At 36.7% G+C, this 20,814-nt stretch overlaps 1 protein-coding gene across 1 annotated transcript in view; it reads left to right on the top strand.

Annotated features, from left to right (window-relative positions):
• Positions 1-20,814, top strand: part of LOC5579471 (restin homolog) — a 354,271-nt gene that overhangs the window by 290,438 nt on the left and 43,019 nt on the right.

Raw genomic sequence — 20,814 nt, 5'->3', positions numbered from 1 at the left:
ATTATCCCATCGGTAACGTCCGCGGCTGCAAATCAAAACCATGCTGAAAATGCCTGGCTTTGATTCCAGGTCGGTCCAGGATCCTTTTATAATATAAATTTCCGTGACTTCCCTGGGCATTGAAAAAACGAGACTGCCACGAGCACAAGATATACAAATGCGAAAAATGGGAACTTTGACAAAGACGACAAAGCTGACGAACAGACTTGGACGTAATGCCATGAAGAAGAATAATATGATTTTTAATATCTATATATAAATTCCTTCTCCCTCTTCGGTCAAAATCGTTATCTTTATAGATTAACCAATTCCTCCTAAGATTTCTCCCTTGCTTTTTTCTCGAATACCATGCAAACTGTTAAAGGACTTTCTTCTGAATAGGAAAAGTTTTGTGAGGTATTGTGGTATTCTCAAGGAAATTGGTTTCATATGTTGAAATTCTTAATGAAATGTTTGACTAAAATATGTCAGATTTTCTTGTTAATATTTTTGTTGCCCCACTGAAATAAATCGTTGGCTGTTGGAAATGAAATGAAATTTCCTAAAGATATTTCTACAAAAATACATCTGTAAGAAAACTTTTTAAAATTTATGAAAAGTTTCATTGAAATTCATATGAGTTCCTCTTTTTTATCACAGAGTTTCACCAGAATATTCTTTGATTTTTTTTCTTCCTACTTCCTAACATGCATTTCTTGAACTTCAAGATTTTGCATAATTGTATTAGAGAATTATCCATTAATTCCGCCAAGAAGAATGTGACATTTAACCTCAAATGCTTCGGAAGCAGTAGTAACTTGAATAACACATTTTTAAGAATAGTATGAAGTGTAATTTCTTGCATGATTTCGGCGCAAACTCAGGATGAAATTTCCTCGGGATTCAGTAATTCATCCTTGGTTTCCTTGAGGGTTCATCTATAAATCACGTCATGCTTTTAGTGGGGGGTCAGAAATTCCACCACAATTTATTTCGACGAGTGTTCTTTAGCAGGAGTTTCCTAGGGAAAAGCAAAATAATCCTAAAGGATTCCTCAATGATTTCATCCTAGAATTCTTTCAAGGATGCCATAAGAAATCCCTACGGGCATTTTTCTAGCATCACTTTATGATACGTTTAAAAAGTTTGGCTGGCATTCCTCCAGGTACTCGTGCATAGATTTCTCCGAGAAATTATCAAGGTATTTTCCAAAAAACTCTCCCAGAAATTTATATTGGCATTCCTCTATGGACCTCTATCCATCTAATGCATCTCTCTATCATCTAATGCTTCTGAGGACTTTTCTAACATTCTTTTACAATAATTTCTTTCAGGAATCTAATCATAAAATAACATCAAATTTCCGTGATTTTTCGGAGATTTTTCCTGGAATTTCTTCAAGGCTTGCTTCAATGAATCCCTTAGAGATTTGTACAAGGATTTCTCCATAAACTCCTACAACATATTTCTTATAAGATTCCCTCAAGAATCATTCCTGGATAATTCCTTTAAATATTCACCCAAGAAGTAAATAAAAGAAACTGGCAAGATTTTATTACGAAATTTCACCAGATTTTTGGAATCTATGACATTTGGTCGAATGACATTTTGTCGAAAGACGTTTGGTCGAATGACATTTGGTCGAGTGGACATTTCGTCGAATGGACATTTGGTCAAAAACAATGTATTTACTTTAAGAATCAAATGATATTTGGTCATTGAAAAAAAGGAATGCATGTATTGAAGGAGCTATTACTGGAGGTTGCATATGCTAGAACAACATGATAGAGTGCGAGAAATCTGCATTGGTGTACTGGTAGACACAGATTAACATATTTCAAGACAAAACATCTAGCGCTTTAGGAGTGCATTTTTTCGAGTTGGTGTCAAAGGAGACTTATCTTAAATTTAGTTGTTTCTTTTGATGATGAAAGTTAGTTGGAAATATCGCCGCATAGGTGGCGCTGCGAGGCAAACTTTTTTGTTTTGCATCCTAGAGCTTTTGCGACTTCGGCAAAGTTTTAGAACGTGTAAAAATACGACAAGTTGTCGAAGACACCGAAATTCTAAGCCATCAAATAACAAAGACATGGTAAAAAATGTGTAAATCACTTAAATTTTACGTTTTTTATTCATTGTACGTCAAAATCTTAAAATGTTTCATTTTAAACACCATGCGTCGCTTAATTTCGATAACATGCATTTACAGTATGTAAAAAACTTGTTTTTATTAGAAAATTTTAATGTTTGAACAAATTATTGTAAAAATATCACTTTTTTAACATAACTTCACTCAAAAACTTGCAAATTTTTACCAAAAATTTTCAATGTTCTCAAATACGTTATATGTCATCTACCAAATGTCGAACTTTGCGGGATGTATATTTTGATATAATTGAGATATGACGAATTCCATCCAGAATGAGTCGAAAAAAATAAAAATCGACCTCGATAGTCTTCGATTTGGATTAAATTTTGCACATGTTTTTGGTATGATAGAATAAGCGTTTTCCATAGAAAAATTGATCATTTAGGCTCAAGTGTAACTTTTGAAAATGGCCTATAAATTTTTGCACGTAACTTATTTGAAAAACTCTAACTTCTAAACTGTTGATTTTAGAGAAAAATGTTCAATGAAGAAATTGTAGTAAACCGTTTGGACTATAAGAAAAAAATATACACTGAAAAAATATTTTACTTATTTTCATAAAAAAATCAACAATAAAACTTATATTTTAAATTACACAAAAACCCAATTTTTAATATTTTTTAAATTTTCACCATAGAATCTTGGTAGTATACAGATGTTTGGGACACAGTTTCATGATGGAGAATTTTTTAATAAAAAAGTTTTTCTAAGAACAACTTTTGGTCGATTTTCAAAATTTTGATTTTTTGTCAACATAAATACGTTCTGATGGTTGGCATCTTGAAATGATTCTAAGCCATGATGAATATGTGAATAATTTCTCTACAAGTAGCCATTTTCGAATTATATCGAGTTAGCGTTAGCGTTAGCGTTAGCGTAGTTACGGTATACTTCGTAGATTGGATACTAGCAACATTCATGTTTCTTTTTAATAATCTCATCCTGACTACTTTCAAGAACAAGGCAGGGGAGTATACCTTGTTCAAATCATAAACAAGAATACTAAAAGCATGAATATCGCTATTCCCGGCCACGCCCATCTTTACCGTAACTTGGGATAGGGGAAGGAAATGTTGATGTAGCACTTACTTAATTAGAGGCCACCGACTCAGCGACACCCTCATAAGTGCTACGGAGTTGGAGGTTGGGGAATGTATATTGTTAGGATTCGCCTAGAAAGCTGGCGATAGACCATAAATATTTGTTGTTTAAGCGTTTTCAAATTAATCTTTTGAATGCCGGCAATCAAAAGAGAAAACAATAGCTTATTTATAGTATAAATAGTATTTCGCGAAATGCTTGTCGATTGTGCAGTAATATTTGTTTGCTCAATAACCAGTAAAAAGCAAAACCGATCCCTCCAGGGTCATCAGATTGTATAAAATAACGATACGCGTAAAAAAAAAAAAAAAATCACGCCTATTGAAAAACTGTACTGTGCCCATTGAAAAACTGTACTGGGTGGTACTGTATTTTTAGATAATCGAAAAAGGAAAGGAAGCGCGTTCGAACTAAACACCCTAGGATAACACAGTCGGTTTTTCTGCTCAAAATTATACGAAAAGCAGAATCGATCCCTCCAGGGTCATCGAACGGTTAAAAAGCATCCACAACCGATTGTTAGTTGCGTAAAACCCGCCCGGACAGAATGCGCAATCTGAACATAATTATCAAACTCCGAAAATAACATTTTCCGTTCAAGAAACGATCAGAAGTTCCACGACGCGGACAAAAACGATCCGGAAGGCTCACAAAAGAAAAACTATCATACTGGAACAAACTCACCGGATTGATTCTCCAAATTTATGTGCTGCCTGTCACTTCCGGATGGTTCGGTGAATTGAGGGCAGCCAAAAACCAACAGTACTGAGGACACAAATCAAACAAATCACTTTTTCATTTTTCACTTTTCACTATTCCATTTCTGAATGTAAAAACTGTCCTGCTTGGGCTTCACAAGCACTACCTAGCAAAACGCTCCAAAACAGGAAAAAAAAAAAAAAAAATCTCCGGCGACGAAAACATGCGCGAAACCGTGAGCCAAATCTATCGGACGACGCAAAACCGAACTGTCCTGCTTGGGCTTCACGAAGCACTACCCAGCAAGACGCTCCAAAACAGGAAAAAAAAATCTCCAGCACCGAAAACACACGCCAAACCGTGAGCTAATTCTATCGGATGACGCAACACCGAACTGTCCTGCTTGGGCTTCGCGAAGCACTACCCAGCAAGACGCTCCAATACAGGAAAAAAAAAAAAATCTCCGGCGACGAAAACATGCGCGAAACTATGAGCCAAATCTATCGGACGACGCAAAACCGAATTGTCCTGCTTGGGCTTCACGAAGCACTACCCAGCAAGAACGCTCCAAAACAGGAAAAAAAAAAAAAATCTCCGGCGACGAAAACATGCGCGAAACCGTGAGCCAAATCTATCGGACGACGCAAAACCGAACTGTCCTGCTTGGGCTTCACGAAGCACTACCCAGCAAGACGCTCCAAAACAGGAAAAAAAAAATCTCCAGCACCGAAAACACACGCCAAACCGTGAGCTAATTCTATCGGATGACGCAACACCGAACTCCATTTTCGAATTATATCGAGTTTAATGCAAAAACTATTATTAAAATTTTAAAATAGGTTGTTTTTATTAGTTATTCGCGTTTCTCCATTAATTCCGATTTGACATGGAATTCGTCATATCTAAATTCAAAATAACCACCTTTTCCATATAAATAGAATAGACTTATTATTAATTCTATCATTATACTACTAGATTTTTGCAATAATTTGTTCAAACATTAAAATATTTAAATAAAAATAAGATTTTTTATCGCACAGTTATCGAATTTAAGTGACGCATGGTGTTTAAAATGAAACATTTTAAGATTTTGAAAAAAGAATAAAAAACGTAAAATTAAAGTGATTTACACATTTTTTTTACCATAACCATGGTTTATTTGACGCAAAAAGAATAAAAATACCGTTAATTTTAAGTAATTTACACTTCTCTATCATAAATTTCTTATTTGAAGTCCTAAAACTTTGGTGTTATCGACAACTTGTCGTATTTTTACACGTTATAAAACTTTGCCGTAGACGCAAAAGCTCTAGGATGCAAAACAAAAAAGTTTGCCTCGCAGCGCCACCTATGCGGCGATATTTCCAACTAACTTTCATAATCAAGTTGAAAAACAACTAAACTCAAGATAAGTCTCCTTTGACACCAACTCGGAAAAATGCGCTTGTAGAGCGCTAGAGGTTTTGTCTGGCCCAGTATGTACTGGAAGTAGTCTTTGGATGAAGGTCAGCAGTTATGTTTAAAGAATGACGACATTTTGAAAGAATAATGAATTCAACAATGTTTTACAATAACTGAGTGACGAAAATATTCAAATAAATTTTGAACAAATATTGGTGATATTTTGAAAGAATAATCAATTCAACAAGTCATTGAGTTTCCAACTTTGAGCAATAAATAGACACAATATCCTTTAAATTTCCAAAAAAAAAAATGGGTCGAAGGTCCCGTCTTCTAATCCAAAAATGGCTGAAGAATAAGAACATTTACAAGACTGATATTGCCACTAGTACATATTCTAACCACGTTTTAAAGCGTGGGTAATAACTATCATGTAGAAAGTTTCAGATCTATATCTGTTAATCTTATATCTGTTAATCAAACGATTTTTCGATCAACCATTACAAAAATAATCTTCTCAGAGATTTTTTCTAAGGTTTCTGGAGTTTTTTTTTTTTTCAATTTTACAAGAAATTCATCCAATTTAGTTTCGGTACAGAAAATTCCCTAAGAATTCTTCCTGGACTTTTTTCAAGATCTTTTCATTTAGAAATTTATCCAAAGACTACTATTTACTTAGGATTTTTCCCTAGAACTACAGTATAGATAATTCTGAAAAAGAAGAAGCCTTTTTTTCTTTTAAGATCTTGAAAAAAACTACATGGCTTCCTTCGGTGATTTGTTCATAAATTCCTCCATAACTTAGTTTAAAAATTTCTCTAGTTGTTTCTTTTTTTTTCTTAAAGAGATAATAGAGATTATTTTACTAATTTCCAAGGGATTTCTTATTATTCTTCTAAGACTATTTCAAATAATTCCAGGATTTCCATTGGAATTTGCCTAATGCTTGCAAAGATTTATTTAGGGGTTATATTTGGATGTCTTCACAGTTCATGTATTCCTGAAAGAATTCCAGTAATTGCTGTATCAATTCATCCCTAAAGTATTTCAAGTCTAATTTTTAAGTCCTTCAAATATTCCTCAGGAATTTCTTCAACGGAGGTGTTCTTCACGGGATTCTCTCAGATCCTCTTTTTCTTCTTGAAATTACGCTCTAATGGGTTTGAACTTATTTCTCATAAAAATTGCTCCCTGGATTGGATCCTCTTGTGGTCTATTTTTCATTTTTCATTTTTCATTATTATTTTTTAATTCTTCTTGTACTTTCTAATAAGTTTCCTTCAAGAATTACTAAAATAATTCGTCCAGGAACTTCTGCAAGTGTCTGCTTTTTCCAAGTTTCTTCAATGATTCCATCCAAAAAATGTTCAAAAATTCATTCAAAGAAAATTCCATCAATTTCTTCAGGGATTCATAAAAATTATTTCTTTGATCAGAGATTCCTCTGGGGTTCCTGCAGCTAAAATTTTTCATGGATTTTTCTCTAGAGATACTCGATTTTTTTTTTAAATTCCTTCGAGTTTTTACTAGCATTACTTCATGTATTCCTCTAATATTTGCTCTCGACAATGCGGCTCTAAATATTCCAAGAATTCCCTATGTTTCTTCATTAAGGAATTCATCCTTACTTTATGAATTCTTTCGCAGATTGCTCCAGATATTTCTCCAGGAACACTGTGAGGGTTTGCTTCATGATTTTTTTTCAAACTTTTCCAGCAATTATAAATTGCATATTTTGAGGAATTATTCAAAGGATTTCTTAAATGATTCGTCTGTGGATTCTACAAGCAATTCCTACATTTATTCATTCCTCTATAGGGATCTAGTTAGCACTTTTTCAAAAAATTCCTTCAGATTTTTTTTTTGTCCGGTTCAGTGAGCGAACTAAATTATTTTCTAAACTTTACTTAGATTAGCTCAAACTGACTAAACATATCATATAGTTGCTATTCCTTGATTGACCTAAGTCAGTGAAAATGCACAAAGAATCCATTAGAAGCTCGGCTGGGATTGGCCATAATCTTCTTCAGTGTGCGTAATTCAGTGCCTCTATTTATACAGGATCAATAACGGCGCCGGCCACGTCCTTGCAGTTAGGTGGGATTGGGGGAAGGAATGTTAGTGTGTAACCTTTGCTATTTGGAGGAGACCGTGTTTACCTCTGCATCTCCACAAAGGTTACTGGGAGGGATGTTTGATAATGGGGAGGGTTCGTTGGGTCATAGGATTCACTTTGATAAGCGATTAGACCATGATAAACAATTATTTGTGAAATATAAGCATAAGTATATATATTTTAAAATGATATGAACAATTTCTATGTAGACGAAAATAATGTCGACACTTGAAGTGGTGAACCATTCAAAATTTGTTGAACAAATAGCTAAATGCAACATTTCTACAGCTGTCAGGACGGAAGCATGTATTATTATATTTTACTTAAATGAAAAGAAAAAAACAACTCGATTGGCTCGACCATCATAGACCACTCTTGTGCCAACACTCGCCATGGGGAACCATTTAAAGATTGTTGAAAAAATGAACATTTTGCAAGTCTACTCTACACTAGTAGTGGCGAACCAGTCAAAGTTTTTCTTTAAATTTCATAAATAAAGGTTAAAGGAAAGGGATGTTTTGAATAAAAAAATATATAACAATTTATGAATAAGAGACTGACAGTGCCGAACCATTCATAGTTTGCGGAAAAATCATATTTACGTCCCACCGTTGCAACGATTAAGGCGAAGTAGGCCGTCATTGAAATTTGTACGCGTCGTTGATGATTGTTGCACATTCATCTCACGATTTCGAATTGAAGAAAATCAGTTGGTTTTGCACTGACACAGCTGAAAAAGTATCAGCATACCTCATGCATGTAAGCGAATGATTCTTTCTCCGTTTTATTTGTCAAGGGTTCCGACGTGTTTGTGTGTATGAAAATCCCAGGGAAAGTGGGAAAAACGAGTGTGAATGAAACTGTCATTTTGTATGCGACAATCAATAGCGTTTTTCAACAGTCTACTTGATGGCAAGACGAAGTTTGCCGGGACCACTAGTTAGAAATAAAAGAATGAAACGAGCTCACCAATCGATCCGACATCCTAGACTGAGCAGCCACAATCCACTTTCAACTTTACTCATTTGATCGGCTATATCAAAGCACTCAGAAAAAAGGGCGCGCGGTTCGAGAGAAAAATAACTGAGATTGCTCGGGCTTTCCCGGCAAAAAGAACGCGCAACTCGAGAGGGAAAAAAATGATGATTGTTCGAGCTTTCTCGACGCACTCCATTTCTGGTTTCATGGTGTAGTTCAGAATATTATTTGCCCTATATGGCTATTATAATACCTCTATAAAACTATAATGTTACTAAACTTTTTTTTATCAAAAACATACACAAATCTGGCTAGAATAGAGGAAACTTTTGTAACATAATTCGGATTTTTCCTGAAAAGTATTGGTGGCGACCTGTCCCCTGTTCCTACGCCACTGTCTGCTAGATCTGACACTCGGAGGACCTACGACCCCCACATTACCCACGGTGTCTTTGTCTGTTCGACATACAGAATGCAATAATCGGTCCGGTATCTGTTTAATGCTTCGGTTTCCTGTGCGTCCTCATTCTCGGGCGCGCCGGATACTGGACATTCGACTCTGCAACCCGGTTCCACCGGACATTTGTCGTACGTTTTATTAGCGCCGGGGATGGCTCGCCTTTTGCAATATGTAATCGTTGCTGTCGTCGCCACATGAGCTCATTTTTACACCACCGCAGCCCAGTGCAGACCATGTTTATGTTTCGGCCTTATGCTTACTTCAATCCCGGAGGTCATTTTATGGCGACAGCACAGTAGGAGATTGTGGACCACAGTGAGAACTAATATATAATATATGAATATAATATATATATGAATATAATAAGTTGGACAAGATTCTCACCGAATTTTTAATAGGATTCCATTAAAAAAAATTCTAACAATATTGTGAGTAGAATTCTTATGGAATAATGGACAGCAGACTTAAGAATCATTTTCAAAGGAGCTTCAGAATCATTTTCTAAATTTTATTTTGAATCATCTGCATAGCTAGCTTCTAAGTATCACTTGTATCCAAGTACAAGTTCATATTGATACAGCACACAATATGACCTGAGAATTTGTTTGAAGATCAAAAGCAAGTTCTTAAGACAAAATTCCGATTTTCTATTAATAAGTGGACAAATATATTATAAATATTTTCTAATGCCTTAATATGATTTTTGTAAATTATTTTTTTATCTGTCATGAGCCCAAGATACTTAAATTCATCTGACCAAGTTATGACCCCTCTCATCGTGACAACATGTCTACTTGTCTACTTGAAGGTTTCATATAAAGAGCTTTTGGTTTATGTGGGAATAATATTAATTGAGTTTTAGACGTAGTAGGATAAATCTTACATTTTTGCAAGTATGAAGAAATAATATCCACACTTTTTTGTAATCTGCTACACGCAGCCTTCGTCCTTTGGCAGAGAGGTCTGTGACATTAGCAAACAAGGAACACCAGCTCTGGAAGACTTTCAGACTTGGAGTTCTGATAATCAACCTGAAGTGTACGATTCGACAGATAACTTTGGATTATTTTGACAATGTATATTAAAAATTAAGGGTACTTTCGAAAGTTTTTTTACTTAGTGATAATTAACTCTATGATATTTTAACTCTACTTCATTCTGTCTCAGATTAGTCTACTTTCCCCTACTACACTCCTCCAAGGATCTCATTTTGTACTTTTCACTTTCTTTCGTTTATCGTCACGTTTCCGGACATATTGTAAGAAATTTATTTTACGTTCTATCGCTTTTATTTCAAATACAGCAAACCGCTCCAAAGCGTATTTACTTCAAGTGTCGCACGAATCCTATAACACTGAAGGAAAATAGTTTAAACTACACTTCGATGGGCTGTGGTGGCTTCTTACTCCCCCTTCCCGGTTAGGTCCATTATTGCATCTGCTACCCCAATGCACTTTGCTTGCACTTGGAAGAATTCTACTGCCACAGAGAGTGTTTTGTTGTACGGTTGGGGTTTCACCACCATTTGTCACCTATCTGGACGGGCAGGATAAACTCCAACAAAGGGCTATTTTCCGAGCAGGGAAGATTATAGTGTCTCTTGGTGATGGCGCCCGGTGTGTGCGATAGAGCGTATGCACATAAACCGCATTCTGGTTTTACGGGTCTTACGTAATCGTTTGAGAGTTGGGAAGAAAAGTTTCTTCTGGAAGCAAGAAAAGACGATCCCGTAATCCTTCAATTGAGAGATTGTGCTAAACAAAGCATGTATTGATCGTTTTTCATATAAAAGAGTCCGAAATTGAGGTTTGTATCTTAGCTTCTAGAATACTGATTGAGTTTAATGTTTGAGTTTTACCCTTAACTAGAATTGCATCCATTTGTCGGTTTGATGAGTGTCTTGTCTCATATTTGAATGCAATTTGCGCCATATTGAAGTGCTTTTTGTCAAGTTTCACACAATTCGGCCGAGAAAAACACCCCATGTCATGAAGGGCCCAATTAGCACCCTACGGGTCTAAAAATAAAATGAGTTACTTATGAGTTCCCAAGAAGAAACGAATCAAGATATAAAACATGGGACAATACCTGAAGATAGACTTCTCGTTAAATCGTTGGATATTTTTTTCACAAGGACTTTTGAAAATTTCGGTTATCTCCATAAGAATTTCTACATATTTTTATTAGGAACTTTTCGAAAAGCTCTAAAGCAAATTTCTAAATCTTTGGTAGAATAACTGGAGCAATTACTGGAAAAATACAAGAAGGAATGCTTGAGAAAATGAACAGGAGTAATCCCTTATGATATTTTAAATTATCTGAATAATTCTGCCAGTTTCCTAGAGAAATCTAATTAAGAATTGCTGGAGAATTGCGTAGTGTATCTCTGTAGAAATTCCTTGAGAAATCCCTACCCAGAGAAATGCTTGGACACGTTAGGGAAATTCCTGGTGTAATCTTGAGAAATTCTGTGGATAATTTCTGAGGAATCATTCCATAACCTTCTAGGATTTTTAAATAAATTTCTGGAATGTTTAGATGATTGGATCACGAAATGCTTATAAAAAATCAGGATTTTCCTTTGACGAACTTTTTGAAGCTTATTGTTAACCCTCTTATATTTTTACACTAGATCAACTAACCAATTCAAAGTCCGAAACTTTTTTCAAAGTTTCTCCCTATTTTTTTCTATTAAAATCCCGGTAAAATTGCTGAGAAAACTCGGAAAGTTGAGTGATTTGTGTTATAATACTGAAGAAAAAAGGAATTTCTTGGAAATGTTCTCAGAGGTGATCTGACGATGAAGCTAACCTAGATACAAACATCCCAGACTACAAATCGTACAAACGAGAATATCAGAATTATATCTCGAATCGAACAAAGTTTAATCTCATAGCTCAATCTGATAATGAAAGATGTACAAAAATTTGGTAAATATAGCAGTGAAAGTTCCACATCTGGAAGTATGTACACAAGATCAAAATTAATTCCTTCATTTTAAACAAAACACATTCATTCGCAAAATGATGCAACGCTGGGACGATGTCCGGCCATTTGGCCGATTGCCGTTTGGCTAAATGCCATATGACCGAGAGGGTCGTTTGGCCGGATCGCTTACTAAACATTAATCTGCTTTCTACAATGCTGATGAGTTGGATTGAGAAATGCGATCATACGACAGATCAGCTATTTAGTTTAAACAGTTAATTCTCCATAAATCGATATTGAAGGGGCCATCGAGTTTGAGAGGTATCCATCCATGGGACCATCGCGTTAGCCATTAAAACCAACGTTGACTTTTGTTCTCTAACTTGATATCGGGAAATATCGAGTAAGGGAGAGTTGACTGTACATTTTTATGAAGTTATCGGACGTCATATTTGTATATAGAGCACCAGGGGTTGTCCATAAACCACGTGGTTAATTTTTTTTCTTTCTTTTCAAACCCCCTCGTGGCTCTGCGTGGTTTTGGTAATATGGAAATAGAATAATTATGCGTAATGGTAAAGTGTGAAATTGACTGGAAGCGCACGGATTTTTTTTGAACGCATGTTATTTATCGTACTTCGATCTAATTTTAACGCAAGATTAAATTCAATTCAGTGACTCTTCCATGTTGTTTTAACTTTTTTAAGTTTATTGATCTACACAAATATTTTTGTAGTTTCAATACCCGTTAGAAACTTCAAGGTGGTTGAGACGGAATTGGTGGTCCAGTGGCTACCGCTTCGGCTTCATAAGCAGAAGGTCATGGATTCAATCCCAGGCCCGTCCCTTTCCTCGTACTTTGTAGTTGTTATCTTTCACTTGCTTCTATCTTCAACTCTTAATATCACAAGTTGATCTATCACAGTTCATAGAATTTGCTTGAACCCGAGACGGACAAAAACCGTTTCCCTACGCATCTATTTTTCCATCATCATTATTTTTTTCCGAGAAGGTCCGTCGAGTCGGATTTCGTTGCATTCACGACGCTTCGCATTAAAGCCATTGATGCCGGCAAACAAGTAGACGCTGTTTATTTGGACCTCGAAGCGGCATTTGACCGTGTCGATCGTCGAATACTTCTTCTGAAACTTAGAAAATGCGGATTTTCCACCGGTTTTAGTAATTGGTTTAATTCTTTTCTTACGGATCGATCGCTCTGTGTAAAGATAGGTTCAATCATGTGAATCAGCATCGTTTACGAATATCTCTGGAGTACCACAAGGCAGCAACCTTGGACCCTTGTTGTTCTCTTTGTTCATCAATGATGCATCCCTGATTTTACCACCCGGAACCAGGCTTTTCTTTGCGGACGATGCTAAAGTCTATATGATCGTAAATGATTTCCGTATAAGCTTTCACGGATAAAAATCTGATCCCCACACCATGATTTACAATTCATGAAATTCATAAATTGGTTAGGTCATAATATCAGGATCACAAATCATGGTTCCTGGAGTCATAATCATGATTCTTCATAAGCGTAACATCCAGGGTGAAAACACTAAGCGGTGCGCTTTGTTTCAACTCATTCGTTTCGATCACCTCAACATCAAAATGATACAGTGGTAATGTGGTGTGATACAGGACTCTTAATCCAAAGGTTCGTGGTTCGATTCTCAATTTTTGTTTTTTATTTTTTTATTTTGTCGATCATAAACGGATGCGCGACTCAGCTTTTTTGGCATTGGAATCATGATTCCGAGCAACCAGTAACAGCGTGTGTTGCGTTACGGCAATCTGACTCATGATATCATGAGTCCAAATCATGGTGTATTTTCATAAGATGAAAACACGCCGGAATCATGATATCATGAGCCATAATCTTGTTTTTGGATTCTGATTTCTACCCGTGTTTAGGGACGACACTTGAACGTGTGCAACGAGTTCGTGACTCAGATGTCGTTTTAGACGAGGAACTAACCTTTAACTACCACTATGACGATGTCATCTCCAGAGCAAATAGGCAACTTGGTTTTGTGTTGAAGGTGTCTGATGGGTTCAGGGACCCGCTCTGCCTAAAGTAGTTGTGTAGTGCTCTAGTACGTCCTATTTTGGAATTTGCTGCAGTTGTGTGGTGTCCTTTTCATACTAGTTGGATCACGCGATTCGAATCTGTCCAAAGGAAATTTGTACACCGAGCTCTCAAAAACATACCATGGCGCGATCCAAGAAACTTGCCACCGTACCACGACCGTTGCCGCCCAATTGGAATCGAGACCTTGGAGAACAGGCGACATGTTGCTCAAACAGCATTTGTTTCCAATCTGTTGAAAGGTGAAATCGACTCTCCTTCCCTGTTGGCTGATATAAATGTCCATACCCCACCGCGTAGGCGTCACCTCATTAGTCTCGGAAGTCGGAGTACTCTTTATGGACAGCATGATCCTGTAAGATTCATGACCGCAAGTTCAACGAAGTATTCCATCTGTTTGATTTCAACGTGTCGATTACAACACTTCGGATTCGTTTTGTGGAGTACTTTGGTAGAAACTAACTGTTCATGTTTGTGTTATGTATAATTAGTTCATGTTGGATTATTCGAAATACAATTATAGCACGCCTTTCCTTACGCCTGATACATAGGCAGTCTACTTACCAAACAGCAAGCATATCTGCCATAAAAATACCGTCTTTCTTACATCCTTCCCGCATGAACTGGCGTAGACGCAGTGATATATACGGTCTACTGTTGATGCCATTTCAATGCAGCATCAATTCCTCCCCTTTCTTCTCATTGGTCTGCATTGTGACGTGGCAGGCGCCATTGTTGCCTAAAAATGTAAGATCACCAGTACTTATACACTGAGGGTGTCTGTTACTCCCAAGCAGTCAACTGATTTGTTCTTCGTGTGAGTGCAACTGATCTGGAGAGCGGCCAATCAAGCTCTAGCGTTAGAAATCTTCAAGGTGGTCGATTTGATGAGAAACATGAAGTTTTTTTAATAATTTGATCATTTGACTCACTTGACTGACAAAATAACATTTCTGTTAAATTTGAACAAAAGTTTCTGCATAAACATTGATTCAATTAGTCCGTAGCTGGATTCAACCAATATCCCTAGAATTTATTTTGGAACCGATTCTGAGATAAGCGTTTTTGAATTTTCACAAGGCCTTAGATTCAGTTGTTATAAACTCTTAAGCAGAATTCACATAATTCATAGCTGGTTTCTCGCCAATTCTTGGACAGATTTATTGTAAGAGTTTTACCGGATTGCACAGAACTATTCATCTTCTTCTTCTTGGCATTAACGTCCTCACTGGGACAGAGCCTGCTTCTCAGATTAGTATTCTTATGAGCACTTCCACAGTTATTAACTGAGAGCTTTCTTTGCCAAAGTTGCCATTTTCGCATTCGTACATCGTGTGGCAGGTACGATGATACTCTATGCCCAGGGAAGTCAAGGAAATTTCCATTACGAAAAGATCCTGGACCGATCGGGATTTGAACCCAGACACCTTCAGCATGGTTTTGCTTTGTAGCCGCGGACTCTAACCACTCGGCTAAGGAAGGCCCATTTTTACCGGCCTTGTTGTTTACAAATTTTATGAAACAGTGAAAAAGATTTTTACGGAGCCCTATATGTACCTATAGCGTAGAAGTATTTCCGTTGATCGAATCCGCCAAATAGAGTAGATTTGCATCTAAATGCCTTGCTGACTTGGCAATAATAGATGGAATTTCGATGTAAAACATATTGAATACCACGAATTCTATCCTGGTTATTCTGTATTTCCAGCCATTTTCTGGAAGCGCATCCAATCGCACACGTGGTAGATAGTCAATTCACCGTATTACAACAAACGCGGTCAACGGAAACTTATATCCGAAGAGCGGCTGGCTGTAACAATCGACCGGCGCGTCCCCAATTAACCGGGTTGCGATGCAATTATCCATTGTATTGGCAGTTTTCAATGGCAGCCGGATGACAACGATTGCTGAACAGAAACCGATCCAGACCGTAACTTGTATAGAAACTGTGTACTGTTCTTCGGTCCCCGAGAAGGAAAGGCTAGGTACAATTGAACAGAAAGCTATTGAATAGATCTGAGCTCACCCACCCCACTGTGGGGCAGATAGTTGGCTCCAAGGCCAATTGTCCTTTACTAGTTACATGGAACATTATGCCGTCCCCAGGGCTGGTAGCAGATCTCTTTCTAGATCATTTTTTTAAATGCAAGTATCTGAAAAGCCCCTATGTTAATCAAAATGATCATATACAGTTGTGTTCAGAATAATAGTAGTGAAAGCCGATTTTCATACAAAATGCTCAACTTTGGCATGTTGTAACTATGTTTCCATATTAGCAATCGGCATGAAATTTTGACAGTGAACTTCAAATATACTAAATTTCATTATCACAAGATTTGAAAATTTTCACACTACCGGCTAAAAAGTTAAGCACCAGGTGAAATCGCTCAAAATAACAGTAGTTTTAATAATTTAACTATCTGCTGTATTGTGAGTTTTTGATTTTTTCTTTATTCATCGTTTCAACCATTTCCACTCAAGCTATAAATGTATAAACAAGCCAATTTTTTATAAAATTGTTGCTGAACAAAAATTTACAAAAGAAAAACTACTATTATTTTGAGCGATTTCACCTGGTGCTTAACTTTTTAGCCGGTAGTGTGAAAATTTTCAAATCTTGTGATAATGAAATTGAATATATTTGTAGTTCACTGCCAAAATTTCATGCCGATTGCTAATATGGAAACAAAGATTCAACATGCCAAAGCTGAGCATTTTGTATGAAAATCGGCTTTAACTACTATTATTCTGAACACAACTGTAAGTCACTTTTTTCTTACTCTGCTTGCATTTCTTATTTCCTGTAGTATTTGAGCTTTACTATTTGGTGAAACATCTGTATCAAATTAGGATAAAAAATATGAAGTCTTAGACATATTTTTACAAAGCCAGACTAGACTAGACTAATCTGTCTGAACACTGACACAAATTTGATAGATTGATCATTTTGGTACACTTATGGTAAGATATAGATCAGAATCCCAACAAAATAAAGCGGTCTTTTAATAGACAAAATAAAAATTTCATATTAGGGTTGCGATTTTAAAATATATTGACCTCAAGGGGGCAAAAGTCAAAAAAATTTTGAAACACTGGTATAGATGAAGGATGTAGCTTTCATTTAAAGCTAAAAAAATGGCAGCCATTTTGAATTTCGTTACATTCCTGTTTGGTTTCTTTTTTCAAACAAAATATTTCTAAAGCTCCCATTTTCAAGAAACTCAGTCACTACCATCCCTGCGTTCTGCATCCGTTCTCATCCGCATAATATTGCAACGAGCATGATAGGAACAAGTTGGTCGGTTCTGCACTTGTGCCAATACTTACTCTTCGACAAGTTGAAACAACATAATGCTTGGCAATGAATGTACCTTGTTTGGTGTCGGAACGCATTTCATGCTTCGGTTACGATTGGCACATTAATGCGGGTGCGCGACGACGACCTTGAATGAGAATACGCGTTGGTGGCCTCACATTCATATGCAATTTGTAGGCATTTCGAAGAAGCAAGAGATTAAGTCCAAATGTTTGCTCTGACTTGGTTTTTTCATTGCTGGTACATCAGCGCACTCACCAACAGCAAGGACACTATTCCTATTGAAGGATGACAATTCCTGAACCCACCGTTGCACATATCACGATCACTGCACACGTTGCACGATTTCACGGCCACCGAAGGTTTCCACCCTTCGCAGAAGTCATTTATCGCAAACGTACATCCCCGACCGTAAGCCGTAACGAGGCCTTTATCGTTGTGTCGATTCACCAGGGCCACGTACTTGAAGCAGCTGAACCGACTGTGATTGCCCACCAGAAGCGAAGGGTTGTCGTGAAGCCAGCCCTGATGGGATGCGCTGACTCCTTGGGCCGTGCAGAGGTTGTCCCGCGTTGCCCGTTCACAGTCCTCCCAGCTAATTAGGCTGAAACATTGGCGGCAGAGAAGGGCGCTCGATGGGACCGGATGGATGATGATTGTCAGCAAAACGACGATTTCGGTTGAAGTCACTAGCAAGTTCATTTCGAAGTAGAATGTAGCGAATTTGGGTGCGTTATGGATGAGATGGATGGCGCTGTCTAGTTTGTTATCTGTGCACTTGAAGACTATTGAGAAACTCATTGAAGTGCACTCTTGAACTAAATTCATAGAAGAATAATCAAAAACTGAAGCGCATGCAGTTTTTACAACTCAGTGGTCACACTGTTGTATTCCCGACCAGAACCACATCACAAGATTATAACACATTCCTATCAGCAGCAGTTAAAAATAACAGAATTTGATATAATTTCGTTATCAAGATGACGTTGTTCTCAATTTGTTATATTTTTAGAAACACATTTATAACAACATTTGTTATATTTTTGACATCGTATTTGTAAGTTTGTTGCAATTACCATCCAATGTCATGAACAGTAACATAATTTGCAATAATTTTGTTATTTTGTAACATCATCGCAACACATTCTGTAATAATTTTGTTATAATTATAATAGGATTTGTTATATTTTAGTTTAGTTTGGTGCAAATTTTGTTAGAATTTTTGTTATTTTAACTACTAGCGGTACATGTTTTATAACAACTGGTGATATAAAAAAATCATATCAGGGGAACACATTCTGTTATAATCTTGTTTCTTCCGTCTGGTCGGGTTGTGTACCACATTTGGCTCTTCTCCTCCTTTCGGACGTTACGTCCCAACTCAGACAGAAAACAGGCTCTGTATGCTTATGTGCACTTCCACAATTGTCAACTGATAGCTTTCTTTACCAATTGACCATTTTTGCATGTGTATATCGTGTGGCAGGAACGAAGATACTCTATTCCCAGGGAAATCGAGAAAATTTCCAACCTGAAAAGATCTTCGACCGGTGGGTTTCGAACCCACGACCCTCAGCTTGATCTAGCCTCTGACAAATCGCGCGATTGCTGGCAGGTTAATTGGTCATGCATCATCAAATATTCAGTCATACCCAGCATGTGGTTCCACTCAATATGAAGATTTATTTCATTATCATTCTGAATTCAACATCTCAACTCATGAAGAGTTCCGAAAAGGTGGCTCGTTTGTTATTACACACTTACGAATTAGTTGTGGTCAATTTCGCATGAAGACGTTTAGCATAATAAATGTTGGACATGATATTCATACTAAAACATGTTGCATAATGAGAATTAGCTGATTTAAAGAATCCTCATTAGTAAACTGACCATAAGCTAATCGGATTGAAACGAGACAAATGGAGAACAAAAACAGAACAATCCCGTCAAACACGTATCTAGCTGTTTTAGACTACATCTCTATTTGATGATATCTGAGGATTGGCGTTTTCAAATTGATTCAAATGATTTTTGTCAGTTCACTGGCCTACATATCTAGTTTCTGGAAGTGGCCAGAGGAACTCGGAAATATTCCTGTGGCTGGAGTTATTCCGGTGGATCACTGGGTCAGGTCGGGTGAGAAGGGTACTATGCGTTTGTGCCCCTGAAGGTAGGCAAATTTCAAGTTACTGATAATTTCCGGAATCAGCTATAATGTGGCCACTACATGACGGAATTTTAAGAAAATTGCATCAGTGTAAACCTTTTGAGAAACGATTGAATTGGATAACTATGAGTTTTGCATTTGATTAATCCTACAAATGACCATTTTCGGGTCCCGGGATGGCTCATACTTACGATGAAGTGGCAAATTTGTATCTGAACATCTGTGCCAAGCTTATGGGAACGCATTTTAGTGCACAATTATGTTTGATTTATACTTTTCGAGAGTTGAAACGGATTAGTATCCAACAAATTTACAACCGGTTCTTCCGGGCATTACGTCCAAATGGCGACATCAGGTATATTTTAAACGGTGCAAAACTCTTCATTTATAATGTTGAATATCAGATCCTAATGGTTTATACAAATCAAAATGGTTGTCATCGCAAATAAATAAAGGCAACTTGGCATGCCCCGAAAAATAGCCCTTTTTACCCGACCTGACCCAGTGACCCACCGGAATAACTCTGGCCACATGAATATTTCCGAGTTCCTCTGGCCACTTCCAGAAACTAGATACTCCAGTGAACTGACAAAAAATCATTTGAATCCGTTAAGAATTTGCAGAGAGGTGAGAATTTCAGTATTTTTGCTTTCACTCAGGCCTATACGGGTTAACTCAAATAAGAAACTCATAATTTCTGGAAAATTGATCAGTAACACACGAAACTCTTAAGGCTCAAGAATCCATCATTCTATCATCAGCAATCATCAAAAATGAAAAACCAGTTTTTTCGTTCAAATTTAAAGATATCCTCATGAAAATCTATCACTGCATTACAGATAGCAAGTGTATTGCAATGATAGATTTTCATAAACATTGCTTCAGTTTTGAGCAAAAAAACTGGTTTTGAAAATTCCTAAAACGATGATAGTTATTTTCCGCTTAACAATTGTGAACTACTACTAGCGTTTTTGTAATTGTTGCTACTGTCCTATATCGGCAGTATAATTTTTATGAAATTTATGACAATCGATATTTTTATATTTATATTTATAGCTTACAAGTTCTCAAAAACATTTCTATTTTTATAATTTGTATTGATTTTGATAGTTGGTCATTTGATTTCGGAGATATTCCAAAAACCTTATGCTACAGAATTTTCAAACCAAATGTCTCTTAAGAGTCTGTTTTGAAAAAAAAAAAGCAAATTGGTGCAACCGTTTCTGAGTAATTAGTGCTTGTTGTTATAAGAAAAATTTTAGCATTTGAGCATTTTCAATAAAACGACGGGACAACTCGTCAAGGTGTATGACCATACATATCATTATGCCAAATGTCGATTATGAACACCGTAACTGCTTAAAATTATGCTAAACGTACTCATGTGAAATACATTTTACAAATTTCATTAAACTTTTTATAAAAAAA

This window comes from Aedes aegypti, chromosome 2 (assembly GCF_002204515.2).
Source record: "Aedes aegypti strain LVP_AGWG chromosome 2, AaegL5.0 Primary Assembly, whole genome shotgun sequence".
Taxonomy (NCBI): Eukaryota; Metazoa; Arthropoda; class Insecta; order Diptera; family Culicidae; genus Aedes; species Aedes aegypti.
The sequence above is the reverse complement of the archived record's forward strand: the minus strand, read 5'-3'. Positions and strand labels throughout refer to the sequence as shown.